This window comes from Myotis nattereri (assembly GCF_964212035.1).
Source record: "Myotis nattereri genome assembly, chromosome: 4".
Taxonomy (NCBI): Eukaryota; Metazoa; Chordata; class Mammalia; order Chiroptera; family Vespertilionidae; genus Myotis; species Myotis nattereri.
Genome location: NC_138079.1, coordinates 52,203,401 through 52,219,429, shown reverse-complemented (window position 1 = coordinate 52,219,429; position 16,029 = coordinate 52,203,401). Strand labels below are relative to the sequence as shown.

General features: G+C 36.9%; 1 long non-coding RNA gene across 1 annotated transcript in view; it reads left to right on the top strand.

Annotated features, from left to right (window-relative positions):
• The window catches only part of LOC308517530, a 594,900-nt gene that overhangs the window by 552,343 nt on the left and 26,528 nt on the right, over positions 1–16,029 (top strand). Inside the window, exon 14 of the long non-coding RNA XR_013995843.1 lies at positions 1,770–1,876. This is a non-coding gene — a long non-coding RNA (uncharacterized lncRNA). The remainder of the gene's footprint in view (positions 1–1,769; positions 1,877–16,029) is intronic.

Sequence of the window (16,029 nt, the reverse complement as noted above, 5' to 3'; positions counted from 1 at the left end):
AGAATGTCAGTAAAACAACTTATTTAACTCTATGAATTTCAGGTGGGAAAAGAAAAATTTCCACTGAATTGGTCAAAAAATTAATACCAAAACCAGATAAACCTTTGAAATTTATGTGTAATCAGGTTCTTTAAAGTTATCATATATTGCTGTTAAATACTGGCTGCATCAGTAAAGGTATATTCAGCGATAGCAATAATTCTTTCAGATATCCTAAAATTGTTGACATAGATACCCTATATTACTTTTCATGGTTCTATCTTTAAAAAACTTCTAAGATTTCAGTCTTCCTGGAACAGGAGAGGGACTTGCCAAGTCTTGGAAACGTAAAACAAACACTTTTTATACATATGTTAATGCCATTGTTTATTGACTCAGCTCCAATGTTATTGGGGTCATTAGCAAAGCAGAAGCAGCTCAGATCCTGTCCTTTAAAATAGTGGGTACCTTCTCTGTACTGGATATCAAATCACCTATCCCCTACCAGGTATCATAGCTGTTCTTGCAGTGCAAGTAGAAGCAGAGGTGCCATTTCTTGCTGAATTTTTTTTTTTTGCGGGGGGGGGGGGGCGGTTAGGGGGGAAATCATCTGCTGTAGACATAGTGTTTCAAAAATCAGACAAAATATATTTCATGAAAAATCTATTTTGAGATCGACATTCATTTGAGAAGCTAAATGTAGCATCTGGATAAAAAAGGGAAGGGATGAAACATCAAACTGAAAATATCCTCCTATATTGTGAAATTTTCTCAAGTGTAAATGAGACCACCTTTAAGTCTGTCACAGGCAAAGAAATCCAACTGGGGTCTTGATGACTAAAGGGATGTTAAAGAATCTCTCATCAGCAGACCATAAAGAATAAAGCAAGAGCTATCAGTACTGTGCAGATGTTATCAGGATGTGACTTCAGCACAACCCCACATCCCGATGGAGAGACAAAACTGCAGATGTGTAATATATTACAGGAACTAACTGCAAAATCTGTTTTGCTTCTCCTACTTTATAATGTTTAATTTTTGTAGAGACATGGCAATTGCATTTTTGAAGAACTTCCTCCAACCTTAATCATTTTTTAAGTCTAACTGCTTACTACTAAGATGCAGGGAGCTGTAGGTAAAGTGGCAGATTACATACTACCTGGGCATGGGATCCTGTGAAAGAAGGAGGGAGAGATATGTGTAAGCATTTGTGTAAGGTGGTGGAAAGAGAGTTCTCATTGTTGTGTGATAATGGAACCCTACGTGTGAGGTAGAGACCTGTGCACTGATTTGACAACAAATCTTTAAATCTGTTCAAAGTCCTGGCAAACAAAAAGAAACTCAGATTTGTTAAGCAAAGTAGAAAACATTTGGATATGTGAAGTAAGCATTTCTGCTCAGATGATTTGTTTTCCTTTTTTTTAAGTTAAAAATGATAGAGTAATTACTTAATAGGTTATATATAGTTTCAAAGGAATTATTTGCCTTGGTGAGAATTATTTTTTTCAGGAACTGCTGGTCTTTTATTTTTGTGTTATTGAAACTAGCTGATTGTAAAGTCATAAACCTATATTTCTTTCATTTTGAGTAGTTTAAATGTAGTCATTTTCTAAAACAGGTTTGTTTTCCAAATAAAAGCAGCCCACCTACTCTGTTCAGCTGCTGTTTTGATCCTGTCTCTAAGTGGTGTCTGCAGTTGGGGTGGAATAGGTCAGTTGGCTGGTGCCCTCTTCTGCCGGGCACAGGCCTTGCCCTCCTCTGCTATTTACGCAGTTTTTTTCCTTTCTCAGGGAGCCCACAGGACCTTGCCCTGGAGGGCCTTATATCGAATAAGCCTACATTGTTGAATCACATGCACTGAAGACTACAGAACAAATCATAGAAAAAGGAATAAAAGGTAATTTTTTGAAAAAACAGGATGACTTCTATGAAATTAAAAACACAAACCCCACTAATTATTAGATGGGCTTGTGCTTCAGAAAAATGTAATTAAATGCAAAATAGTAAATATTATGAAGCATATTAAAGAATAAATTCATCTTTATTTTTTAATATATATTTTTATTGATTTGGGAGAGGAAGGTAGAGGGAGAGAGATAGAAACGTCAATACTGAGAGAGAATCATTGAGGGGCCACTTCCTGCTCACGCCCCACTGGGGATCGAGCCCACAACCTGGGCATGTGTCCTGACTGGGAAGCAAACCACGACCCTCTGGTTCATAGGTCAATGCTCAACCACTGAGCACACCTGCCGAGTAAAGAATTAGATTCATCTGGAAATTGTTATATCTGGTATTTATAAAGGCAAAATAATAAGAGACAGATATTACCTGGAATTAGGACTGGCTTAGTATGTATTCTTAACAATAATCTCTTTGAGAATAAAACCAACCACAAAAGTAGTACTTAAAATAAGTATAATGTATATTATCATTATTCTTACATGGATTATTATCAGGAAGGAATAATTCCAAAAGATGGGGTTTAATATATTGCACTTGATTCCAAAGGGAAGAGTCAAGAGGGAAGTAAAACAAAAAGGATAGCCTTGCTTTATCTTAGAAGCCTAGAGCAAGCCAAGTAATTCTAATTTGGTGATTAAAAACAAACCTAACCAAAGACAAAGGTTTGGTTTTAAACCAAAGTCAAAGCAGCCCCTCGGTTTAAAGCACATTTACCTATTTATATCCACGTGGACTGGATGTAGTAGAAAGTGAACACAGGTCATTCATCTTTGAAGTTTGGTTTGTTGTGGGCCTGTGTTCTCTTCATATTTCTACTCCTAGTGCCCAGCGCAGTGCCTGGTACATCGCCATGCCCAATAATGCTGGTTGACTTGAATCATTGAACAATAGCAAAGAACTCTATTCTGAATATTGGATAAGGTAAAATTTCAAATATCTGAAAACTTCAGTATTCTGTCTAAAGTATCACCTAAAAAAATTCCATGTAATTTTTATGCCAGGATAGGCAACGACAGAGGGGATGAAAGACATTCCTTTGTGTAAGGTGGTTGCACCTTTTGCCAAGATGTGACTGACCAAAAAAACTCAAAATATTTTGAGGAGATGCTATCTGCCAGAGGGATTGCCACAATACATGTAGGATCAAAGAACATTCCACATTTTACCCTGGTGATTAGCTGTAATTAAATAAAGTAAGTCTTTTTAAACTTCATTAGCAGCAAGACGTTTGCTACAGCAGAGTGGGCACAAATCATCCATTCTTAATTAAAAGATAATCCACAGGATGGCCATAATCTTCTCCTAAAAATACAACATTTCCCCCTGAAAGATTTTTCTCATCAAATAAGGATAAATAACAGTTTCTATGAGTTTAAGCCATGAAGGAAAGGATGCTCCTCCCGTTTGCTTGAGTGAGTGCTGAATGTGGCTGATAACATCACTTTGGCATGCTATTATCTAAAATGGTAGAATACCTCACTTCAGCAAAGTCTGACATAAATCTTTGAAAACAAAGACATTGCATATGTATGAGCTGAAATAGATATGACAGTGTTGGCACATTAATATTCCTGTCACTAGGGGGTTTCAAACTTTTAAGTTGAGGATGGGAATGAATTCAGACTGTAGCTGGTAAAATAGGGTGACATACAGTAGGACAATTAGGCATTGCCTACCATAATAAAATATGTACAGAGAAAGGGTTCCCTGTTCCCTGCCTTTGGTAAAAAATGACTGTAGGATTACCTCCTGGGAATGCCACGAATAATTAATCTGGCTTAGAAATTTGCATGATTGTTCTAAGCATACTAATAAGAATGTTCCATGAAGACCAGTCTCAATCAGTGGAAGAGAGAACTGTTTTTTCTTGTGTAGCCATTATGGTGGTTCATGGGTAACAGATGTTTCCACTTATTCCACAACAACCCTCATTAAAAGTAACTATAAGTCCTAATTGAGTAGTTCTCCACATAGTTGGATCTTTGCAGAAAATAGTTCTATTATTGTATGTTTTACAATTATTTCTCTTCCTGATTTTGGTGGCTGATAATGAAAAGCGTTACCATAACTTTTTAGCTTAACTTCTCAGGAAGACATAAATGGATGAAAGTTAAACTTCTTTTAACTCCATCTTACTCTGAGTGGACTAAGTGTCAGGAAGCCTCTACTTAGAAATGCCAACTATTTTTAGAAGAGCTTTATAAATCATGAAATTCTAGAAAATCACCACATACCAGGAAAGATGACATAACGGTTGTATTAGATTTTAGTTTGTATGGGAGTGGGCAAGAGTTCAACACTCGGTCTTGATAAAAAATTGTCACTAAATTACAGTTGCGGTGTTTGAAGCTGATGTTGAAATGTAAAAACATATGCATTGACCTGGTGAGTGGAAATGAGGGGCTGCTCAAAAGGTGTTTTTTTTCCCCCCCAAAAGCATTTTGGTCATGTATCTATAGCCCAGGGAAGCTTGGCCTGAGCCCTAATAGCAGTCACCCAGATGCAGAAAAGGGCTTCAAAACCTCTCCTTTGACAAAGAGACTTGAAATAATATCTGACAAAAGCATTGCATGCAAACATGATGGCAAATCAGCAATCATACAGGCTGCAAAGGAGAGCACATCTCACTTTCAAGTTTTCTTCTTCTTCAGATTTTACTAATAACATCTCATAGAGGTGCTTAGGTCAGTATTTTTAAAAACAATTTAATATATGACTGGGTTTGGTTTAACTCCTTTATTCCACTAATGCTGTTTGTCATTTTATGCATGTGTCAGCATTGTTTTTGAATGGCAAAAAAAAAAAAAGGCTGGGAATAAACCAAGCACAAAGACTCTTGTAGCTCACTGTGTGTAACTTTGTTTTAGAAAGCGATAGATATTCCATGAAGATAGGTTATACCCCACTTGCAAACTATTGCTACCTCTTAAATGAAGTAATACGTTGAAAGAAAATGACCTACACTAAATTAAATCATATTGATGAAAAGAATGGCAGCAGATTTGACCAGATCCAAGTTGCTTAGCTACTCTCTTTCAATGTGTTGTTCTTGATTTCGAAAAGTAAATAAAAATAAGGCTTTTCAAAAGGAGTTACAAAATTAAACTTTGTTCTTTCTTTTTTCCCTTTTAATTGTCTTTAGAGAGAGGGAAGGAGGGAGGGAGAAAGAGAGAAATATTGATGTGAGAAACATCAATCACTTGCCTCCCTCATACACCCTGACTGGAGATTAAACCCCCAACTTAGGTATGTGCCCTGGGTATGTGGGTATGTGCCAAACTCCCAACGTTTTGGTGTATAGCCAACCAATGGTGTATAGCCATACCAGCCAAGGCACAAAATTAAATTTAAATATTAAAATATTTACTTTGTTTTCATCTAATAGTATGCCATGAAAAATTTACATGTACAAATATGAATTTTGATCCCATCCTATAAATAAGTAATCTCTAAAGGTGTATGTGCCCAGTGAAACGCAGCCCAGGTTTCAACCTGGATAAATATGAAGAAAAACAATGACAACAATAATAACTCAGATGGAACACCTACTTCACAAATAACTGCAACATAAACTTTCTCAAAATCTTTACCTTTTTATTTCATAATCATCAATCTGTTACTGATCAAATATATACTATATATCAAATAAGGAAAATTCTCATAGTATAAAATTATTGATACAAACTGTAAATAAAAACAAAGCTTCTTGGGCCCTTAAAATGTTCTCTTTCATGTTGATTCATTGCAGAAAAATAATGAATTACAGCTTCTTCTTCCCCTGACATATTTGGGATAGTTAACATGCCTTTGAAATGTCTTAAATATTCTAACACCCACTATACAACATTCAGAAGAGGAAAAAACAACAACAACACATGCAGTTATTTTGTTGGTGGTCATTTTTTAACCTCTCATTCAGTATTTAAGAATACCAAAAGCATATGGTTTAAGGAGAAGGAAAGAAACAAACTTAGTCAAATGTTTTGAAATGCAAGAATATTTTTAAAGGTTCTATTAGAAGATACTTGATCATTAGCAATAAGTCCATTTACCACATGGTCTGTAATATGAAGACAGTTCAAGATCTCTATCTCTGAGATCTGCAATAAACACATATGCTAATCAAGTTACCTATGAAGTGGCTGTAGATAAGGATGCTTCTAAATTTATGTCTATAAACATGTTACCACTTTATTATTTTTTTAGTATATATTTTATTGATTTTAGAGAGAGAGGGAGGGAGAGATATAGAGAGACAGAAACATCGATTGTCTGCCTCCTGCATGCTTCCTACTAGGGATTGGGCCCATAACCCGAGCATGTGACCTAACCAGGCATCACACATGTGACCTCTTGGTTCATGGATTGACACTCAACCACTGAGCCAAACCAGCCAGGCAAACACGTTAACCATTTTAAAAAGCATTTAGGAAGATGTATTTTTCCAACCACATTAACATAAATAATTTTTATTTATATCCTCACAGTTTCTTTCTTAGGATAATCTCTTTTGTTCTATCAGATCATGCAGGTTAAACTTATTTTGATATTTATTTTTTTCTTATGAGAGTAAGAATTTCAGCAAATCACTTATAAACTATCACGTCCCTTTATTGTATAATGCACCTAGTGGGATTTAAACTCTTACAAAGCTAGTGTTTTATGAAAACATTTCAGACATAATTTATTTGGTTTCAAAGATATAATATGCTGTATCTTGTTTATTTGAATTAAATATTTGTCTCACACTTTAGCACACCACACAAACTTCCTTGTTTGAATTTACCAAAATGGTCATGAGTTTGATTATATATGGGGTTGAAACATTTAGTATAATAAGCACGTCATATGAAACGTAGAAAGCAAATGTCTACAAACAAATGTGAATTTGGTATTTCCAGTGAAGAATCTACCCTAAATCGGTGGTATTGTTTAATCTTACATGCTATGGTGTTTCATTATCTAGCAACACAAATCTTCCATCTTTTGCCACCATTTTATATACAATAAATAAAAGACCAGCCTTTATTTCTTATCCTTACATTGCTCATTCCTTGAAAAAAAAAAAAAGATACGTTTTATAAAAGAAGCCGTTATATTAAGATGTATGTGTGCTCTCCTTCAGAAGACAGATTAGAGTCTTTAGCTGCCATTAAAGTTGTCGCTCTTTGTAACAAAATGTAATGCTGCATATATCAAAATGCAAAGTGCAATGTAGAGTCAAATGTCTCTCAGCACAAGAGTTGTTCATTTTAGCACCCATTTTGTTGGTATTTATCAACTTACTAATTATAGACAAATTGCTTCCACCACGAAAACTGTGGTGATTAGCAGTTTTTTCTGCTAACTCTAGTCTACTGTAGTTCCGGTAAAGAATGTCAATAATCTAGATTCCTTTCTTTTTCTTTAGAATATGTAAAAATAAATTCATCAGACCAGCATTTATCCACTTTTAGGAAACATGGTTGAACAGGGGTGGGCAAACTTTTTGACTCGAGGGCCACAATGGGTTCTTAAACTGGACCGGAGGGCTGGGACAAAAGCATGGATGGAGTGTTTGTGTGAACTAATATAAATTCAAAGTAAACATTATTACATAAAAGGGTACGGTCTTTTTTTTTTTTTTTTAGTTTTATTCATTTCAAACGGGCCGGATCCGGCCCGTGGGCCGTAGTTTGCCCACGGCTGGTTTGGAAGAATGGGGGTAAAAGGAAAAAAAGGGATGAATTAAATATATGACATCAGGAAGGTCTGCCTGCTACCTCCCATCAATTAGACAGTCTTGAAGGCTCGCTGGAAATTGGTCTATCACAAAACAGAATCAGATAATAAGAGTTTAATAGAGTAACTGTTCTTGAGCATTTGCACAAGAAATGTGTCAGTTGCTAAAACCCAGCATAAAAGTCTCTATATTAAAAGGAGGAAGAAGAGTCTTAAGAATTACCTCATATACCATCATAAATACCCAGGAAATGGCTGGCATATACTGTTTAAGCATCTCATATAACTATTCAGCAGAGCTACATGATATTGCTTGGTCAAACATAAAACAGTTTGTAACCTTCAACCCCCCATTACAATCCTTTAAAGTGAGCTCAAATGAAAATGGGAGTAACATGCCAATCTAGAAAATGTTTTCATAACAGGCAATACAATAAAAAGCTGAATTTTCTATCACCATTACTAATTTCACCCATTTGCTTCTCATTACAATAAGTAAACAAGATTAATGGAAAATCTTACAGTTCACAGAGTCCATTACACAGCAGAAATGTCTGTAGTGAATACTGCCTCAGTGTCTTAACCAACTTATATGCCTCTAAGTGACTGTTCCTCCCTGCTATGAAGTTTTTACAATTTTAAAGTTACATTGGCAGGTTCCAGTCAACAATGATGTCTGTGATGGCCCTCTTTCTCCAATACATTGCTTTTAGTCTAATTGCTGATTTGCAGTCTCAGCAAGCAGAGAGAATTTTATCCTCTTTGCCTTGTGTCTGAATACTAACTAGCTGGCCCAGCCGAGGCTCTCTAAAGAGAGAAACTGCATGAGAGACACACTGCATTTGACACAGTCAAGAGGTAAAAGAAAGAGCAAAACAAAAGTCTATTCAGGACTGAATCCTCTGATATTTTTCCCCATCCCCCAACTCCTTTAAAAATAAAGCACGAGAAGGGAAAACCCATAAATCCATGCCTGAATGCCTGAGGTTGTCAGAATAAAGGACAATGAATGACAGGTGACTGTCAGGATAATTTTCAGTCTCCAAGTTATCACTTTTTGGCATTGTTAAACAAAAAAAAAATGTATACATAACAAGGAAATATGTCATAAGTTCTCTATGAATGCACAGACGAGTTCAATATAGAAGAAGCAACTAAGCATTTCCATATGGGCACAGAGGTTTCCTTCCAGTCCCATGCATTTTTTGCTGAAAACATTATCAAGTTATTTAGTGTTTTTTCTAGTGACAACAATGCTACATAACTGGGTAAACTGCTGAAGGGTTATGAACTTGCTTTTTTCTGACTTCCTTTTAAAAAATGTAAAGAATGGAAGATTTGACTTGATAAATAAAACTCCTTGCACATGTTGCTAAAATTTTTAAAAAGAACTAAGAGACAAGTGATGGGAGTTTTCTGTTTGATTTTTAAAAGGCTCCTCTCAAGCTATTTTCCCCCAAGATCTCTTTACACTTTCATCTTCACAGACAGCCTTAATCCTCCTGTCTTTGTTGTTCCAATGCCTGATCAGTTTATTTTAAAGTTCCATCTACCCCACACTTGCTGGCACTGAAACTTGACTTCAGGCACTTGCAGTTGTAAATCCCTACAAACGCACAGGCTTTCCAGGGAAAGGTGGAAAGTGCTGAAGCCGGAAAGGTTTTGATGATTATTTAAAGAATGTATATTAAGTTGTCTGTTGCATGTACAGGTACAGCGAGATAACAAACGTGAAGTGACGGAGCAATTTGTAATTAAAATTAGCCTGGCCTCTTCTCAGATTACTGGCACACTCCAGTCTGTTGACCATCTGTAGTGGGAGGACAAAGATTCTATTCTCAGTTCCGCCGGGCTGGGGAAGGGACACAGCGGCCCAGAGCCCCACATTTCTAGGTCTGGCCCTGGTGGGCATGAAGATAGTTCATTGTGGCCAACCTGCTCATGCCAAGCGTAACCAGGCAATGAACAGCAGAAGGAGTGTAGAGACCGTGATCTGTGTCACTCTAAGCACTCACAGGGCACCTTTAAGGCAAAGCTCAACTGCTGTTACCACCCCAGCAGGTGTTAACTACACATTCTAAATCTTTTGGGAGAAATGAAGAAAGAAGGGAGAGAGCAGAACTGAAATAAAACAAGAAAAACAGGAGGAAGTTAATTTCCTGATTATATCTTTTGTTTATTTGTTCCTGGCTGCTGCAAAGAACAAAAAAAATCTTAAAAGGGTGGACATGAACGAATGCCCTGCATTTTATTATCAAATATGGATAATAATTAGTCTTAAAATTTGGAAGTTGAAAGTACTTGACAGGAAACAGTCATGTAGACTCCAACTTAATATTCAAGACATTGATTTGCAGAATATTTGACAAACTGATGATATGAAATTTTTCCTTGATTGCATATGAAATATATATTTGCACAAATAAGTGAGCAAGATTGCTGAATTATATTTTTATTTTTCATGCACAGTGGCTATAACTTCAACTGCAACATTTGAGTACTTATTTCAGAAGTCCAAACAGATATGTTACATTCAATATTTGGAATGTTTCATAGAGAGTCCTTATTTGTAGTCGTTTTATTTTGCTACTTTTTTCATGTTGGTCTACATGAAAAAAACTCCTAAGGAAAATAATAACTTTAAAAATCGTCTTGTCAAAATAGATATTGATAGGTTTATAGCTATTAAATTTGAAAGTTGCCAAAACCGGTTTGGCTCAGTGGATAGAGCGTCGGCCTGCGGACTGAAAGGTCCCAGGTTCGATTCCAGTCAAGGGCATGTACCTGGGTTGCGGGCACATCCCCAGTAGGAGATGTGCTGGAGGCAGCTGATCGATGTTTCTCTCTCATAGATGTTTCTAACTCTCTATCTCTCTCCCTTCCTCTCTGTAAAAAATCAATAAAATATATTTTAAAAAAAATTGAAAGTCGCATATAAAATTATTTTAATATTCATGATTAGTCTATATTGGTTTTAGTTATTAGCAATACATAGTTATGGAAGTCACATTGTATAAAGATTTAACTTGAGTGAAAATAGGAGGCCAAATTTCAACTTTTAACCAACAAAATGAAATGTAAACACATTTAAAAAAACAATTTCTTTTTTGGGGGGACGAAGAAGGGCTCAAATGACTACAAATTAAAGATTACTACTTAGGTGTTCCATAAAAATATTTTCTTAATGCTAATAGAGTAATTATTATTTTAAACCAGAAGTTTATTTGTGGATTGTGTGAGCGTGTATGTGTGTGTATATGTGTGTGTATAATAATAGTGAGAAAGTAGGAATAATTATGTTTGAATAGTAACTGTTTCATACTAGAACCTTTTAAAAATGAAGATACTAAATTTGTTTTCATTTATATTTAACAAGATATTTACTCTACAATTGAGAAATTCAAATTATTTAAAAAAAATAATCACCTGTGGGGCCAGTCATATCTTGACAATTCTTGGTGAGAGTTCAAGAAAAAAATCTCAGAATCTTAAAACTATAGAATCTATGTTGATCATCCCCATCCTGAAATAACAGAAATATTAACATATTTTATGAATAAGGTAATTATTTTCTGAACTATTTATTTCTGTGAATACTTTTATTTCCCTCCCCCACCCCCCCCCACCCCCCCGCCAATGACAAAGAGCAAAGTGGTCAAGAGAAGAGATAAAATTCCCAGCCTACAATCATTTATAAATAGTAGGTGATAAATGCTTTCCTTATGAAATCTATTCATCCAAATTATAGTAGTATATGTATTTTAGTCAATAATGATCTAGATTTTAATGATATAGTGTCAGGGCTGAGGAGTGGAGCAAAGGATCACTATAAGCCAGGTAGCCCGGGAAGCGGCTGGCAGAGTGGGGTATACACTCTAGACTGAAGAAAGCATTTAGAATAGCTCTGGAAGAGGAGAAAGAACCATGCTGCAAAAGCAGCAAAAGGAGCAAAGACACAGGGGTGAGGATGGCTATAGATGGAAAATGTCCAAGCCTTGACTTTCCCTTTGCATACATAGATACATATCTACACACATACATGCATTAATGACAGATAATTCGATAGATAAATAGATAGGTCAATAAATAGATAGATGCTGAATGGAGAACCTCATGTTGAGAAGCAAAATTCTTTGATGATATTTTAGGAAAATTTATTACTTTCTATTTATATTATTTTTAAAATTCATGAAGGAGAAATTTTATCTTAATATAACAAACACCGAGAAATAGAGACGGGATGGGATTTGATAACCTGGCAATGTAAACTTTATTTTACCACTTTTCTGACTGAGAATGAAATTTTGATTAGACATTCATGCCACACCTGGAGTGACCCACCCATGTCCTTCCTCTTCCTAAACTTGAATTAAAAAGGCAATGTATCAGTGACTTATGCAGTGCAGTTTCAATATAAATTGGCATAATTTTTCTGCAGAAAAAAGCAAACAAATGCCCCAAGAGTAAAATAAAAAAAAGAAAAGAAAATGTGTATATACTAATGATTCTACTGCTTGGAATCTATCCAAAATAAATAATCGGATAATCCAGGTAATTAAAGTGGAATCAACCTAAATGTGAACTGTAAAAGATTGATTAAGTAAATTAGGTTATATCCATATGGCTATTATTGCTTAATTCCAACCATGAAAAATCATCACTATTGACAATTGTTCTAAGTTAAGGTCAAGTGGAGCGTTATTCTTGATTAGCAGCCCTTGGGATTGGGCACAGGTACTCTATGTGGGTAGCCTATACCTCATACTTCATGAAATGCTTAAATATGTTCATCTCCTCAACTATGTGAGACAGGGAAGCTGTTCCACTAAGCTGCTATGACTGTTTGCTACCCATGTGCCTCCAGTGGGAAGGTTCAGTTTGATTACCAAGTAGGAAGTTACTCTTTACATGTAATGGAACTTTAAATACCATAGTATAGCAAGATGTAAAAAGAAGATATAAATAAGATGGCCCACAGAAATCATCTTTGCTTTACCTGTGCCCTAAAGAAAAAAATTTGATTAAGAAACTAGCTAAGAAAGAAGCAGTCTTTGATGACTCAGAGAATTACATAAAGCAGCCACAATTGTAAAATTAAAATTTCTTCACATATAGGCTATATATTTTTTATGAATGCTTTTGCACTTAACTCCAAGTGTTAAAGTGGGAAGCAATCGAAGCTAGAAATTCTCACACTTTTTATGGAGTTCTTTCTACCTTTGAAGGTTTCAAATGTCTGCTCATTACAGTTTTAAATGCACTTATTTAAATCTAGCATTTATTTTCCTTTTTCTACATGTAAATAATGCGTTGGTAACATCATACATTTGCTTTGGAGAAGATGCTGTTTTGTCACAGAATAGCTTTGGAGCAGTAGTCAGAAATCTTTTATTAACCCACTACAGGTCTGGTGCATGAAATTTGTGCACAGGTGCAGTGCCTAGGCCTGGCAGGTGATTGAAGCATGAGCATCTGGTGTGGAAGGGCAGATCCCAGCTAAACTCTGGGCCCTGGGCAGCTCCTGGGCCCTGGGCCCCTGTGCTCCCCCCTCCGCCTGAGTCACGGTGCCTGAGTCCCCACATGGAAATGCTGTGAGCATGGCCACATGCTGCAGGCTTGGGGGCAGCGTGGGCCTCTGGGTCACCCAGCGGTGCTGCACAGAAGATGGGCAGGCAGCACACTCTCTCCCAGCAGGCCTTGCAGACTGGTTCCTGAGCAAATTCACGGGGAGCCCTACCAGCCCCTGCGGTCCCGTGGCTGTGGCCCAGCTCACCCAGAAGATGCCTTGTGGGCTCCTTGTGGGTGTCCGGCACCTGAGTGCTTCCCTGGCATGTAAGCCCTGGCATCCCGGGGAGGATGTCAGGGGGCATGAAAGCAAGCTTGGTGGACACCCCGCATTCTCACCACACCTCCGTCCCCATCACCCCCAACCCCAGGTAGCTGGAGAGAGGTTGCAGTGCATCGTTGACACCCACCATATTCCGTGCCACCCCCTGGTGGTCAGCACATATCATAGCCAGCGTTCCAACTCCCGGTTGAAGGGAAAATTTGCATATTAGGTTTTTATTATATAGGATTCCAAGAGTATCCCTCTCTACTTGAGATGACTGGCCCTTATGCTCCCCAGCGGCAAGTCTCTGATCTTAATGCTCTCTGTGTCGCGGCAGTGCCCAACAGTAGAAGATACTAAACCAATGTTTGTGGCAGGAAGAACACTCTGAGCACAATCCCTACTCCATCTGAGTTGTTCTATTCATTGTCCCCTGAGTACGTTTTGCCCCTTCTCCCTGCCCATTGGTTGCCGTCTATCCTATTACATTGATTAAAATCCGTTTCTTCCCTAAGTGTCACTATTTTTATTATCCTCTATTGGTTAGCTGATTCCTCTTTCGTTAAACACCTTGGAGGTTTTTGTCAGTTCCATTTCCAATATCACATGACATCTTGCATTACAAACTTTCATAATTACATGCATTACATATCAGTAATGGTTCTTTCATATAAGCAATAGACTAGTGGAGATGGAGGCTCACATAATTAACAGGAAACTTGTACAGCAGGCTACAGATCATGATCCAAGAGAATTCAGGAAGGATAAGATTTAGGAAGTAGGAACCACAATAACTTTCCAATAGCTGGAACAGGCATGGTCAGGTGGGATTGGGCGTAAATACTCTTTATGGGTAGTCTAGAAAGGAGGGAGCAAACAGTGGTATTGAATTTACACACATGAAGAGGGAGGAGATTTCCAAAAAGGAAACTGAAGGATCAATAGGAAGCAGCATGAATGCTGAACAGCCATCTATTTACTAAACTCTAAGTAGATGATTAGCCTTATACTACTTCATATGTTAAAAGAATTCTTGGACAATAAGTGGTCATATATGTGCTAATAGAAATAAAAATATATTAATATTTTTGAGATGACATTAATAGCTATTTAAATTGTATAGCTGGGCTAGATGTATCCATGAAAGCAGTCATTATTCTGATGCTCACATGAGTCAAAACCAGGTATGCAGACCATCTAGAAGGCTATTTTCTAAAACCTGTGATCCCTGTGCACTGAGGGTTTGTGCACAAACTGGGAAGTCCACACATGAACAGGGAATGTATATAATAATACTTTGAGTGTGGTATCTATTGAAGGTGTTTAGTCAATTAGCAGTGGTTTCTCCACTCCAATTAGAGTTCAGGCTTCTCCACTAGAGCAGAGGGTGTTTTACATTTGCTTTTTTTATTTGCCCTTTATTTATCATCCAGCTTTGTCCAAAAACTTCACAGAGGAAAGATAAAGCCTTATGTTTAAATCTCTTTCCATTGTTAAGATAAGAATCTTTGGTGATTCTTAGGTGATCTAAGTGTTTGGTTTTCACTGCAGCCAAAGATTTGGCTTATGGCACTATTTTCTTTTTTAAAAATATGTATGTATTTATTTTTAGAAAGAGAGAGAGAAACATCGATTTGCTGTTTATGCATTCATTGGTTGGTTCTTGTGTGTGTCCCAACTGGGGATTGAACCCCCAACCTTGGCGTATTTGGACGATGTTCTAACCAACTGAGCTACTAGGCCAGGGCCTGGAGCTATTTTCTTTAGGTTGACATCTTTATGATTAAGAATTTAAACAGAATAAATTATGTTTTAGTAACCACTTTTTAAAAAAATTATACAATGAATAATCCTTACCAGCTGCTAAATTTGAAAAAAAAAAAAAAAAGTAACAAAAGGAGTTGACAGCAACAAAAATCCCAGCCTTTTCAAAATTCAGAAAATTTGATGGAAAGTAAATGCATTCACCAGACTCATTTTGTGCAAGGAGTATTTTCAGTGTTCTGCGGCATTACTTAGTTATGTCCTCATCTCGGAGTTAAACCATACAAATAAAGGGAAAATGACAGGGCCAGGAAACTGGTATCCAACCCCTTTCCTGTGGCTGTGCCAGCTGCCCAAGTGCTGACCAAAGTTGAAAGGTCAGCTGTCATCTGTGGCAGATGTGCTTTATTATGATAAACACCTAGATGCTGGAAATGGTTCTGTTCAAAGGTGGTTTATAATTTAGGTGAGAAATAGAAATGTGAGGGAGCTTCACTGCTGGGAATCTTATTTCATATCTGAGTGCAATTAACCAGCTGATAAACAGCCTTTTGTTTTCCATCTGAATGGCCAATGTCCATTCATTTGGGATACTACCTTGTCAAATGGGCAACAATAACAATAAAGTTTATGTATCTTGGACTCTAAAGCCTGTAGTAACCTCCTGCACTGAAATAAAGAACCTGAACTGAACATTCAAGATAATTATCTCCCAGAATCCACCCGATGGCGAGGCTATGGAAGATTATCTTGTTTTGAACTGGAAATAA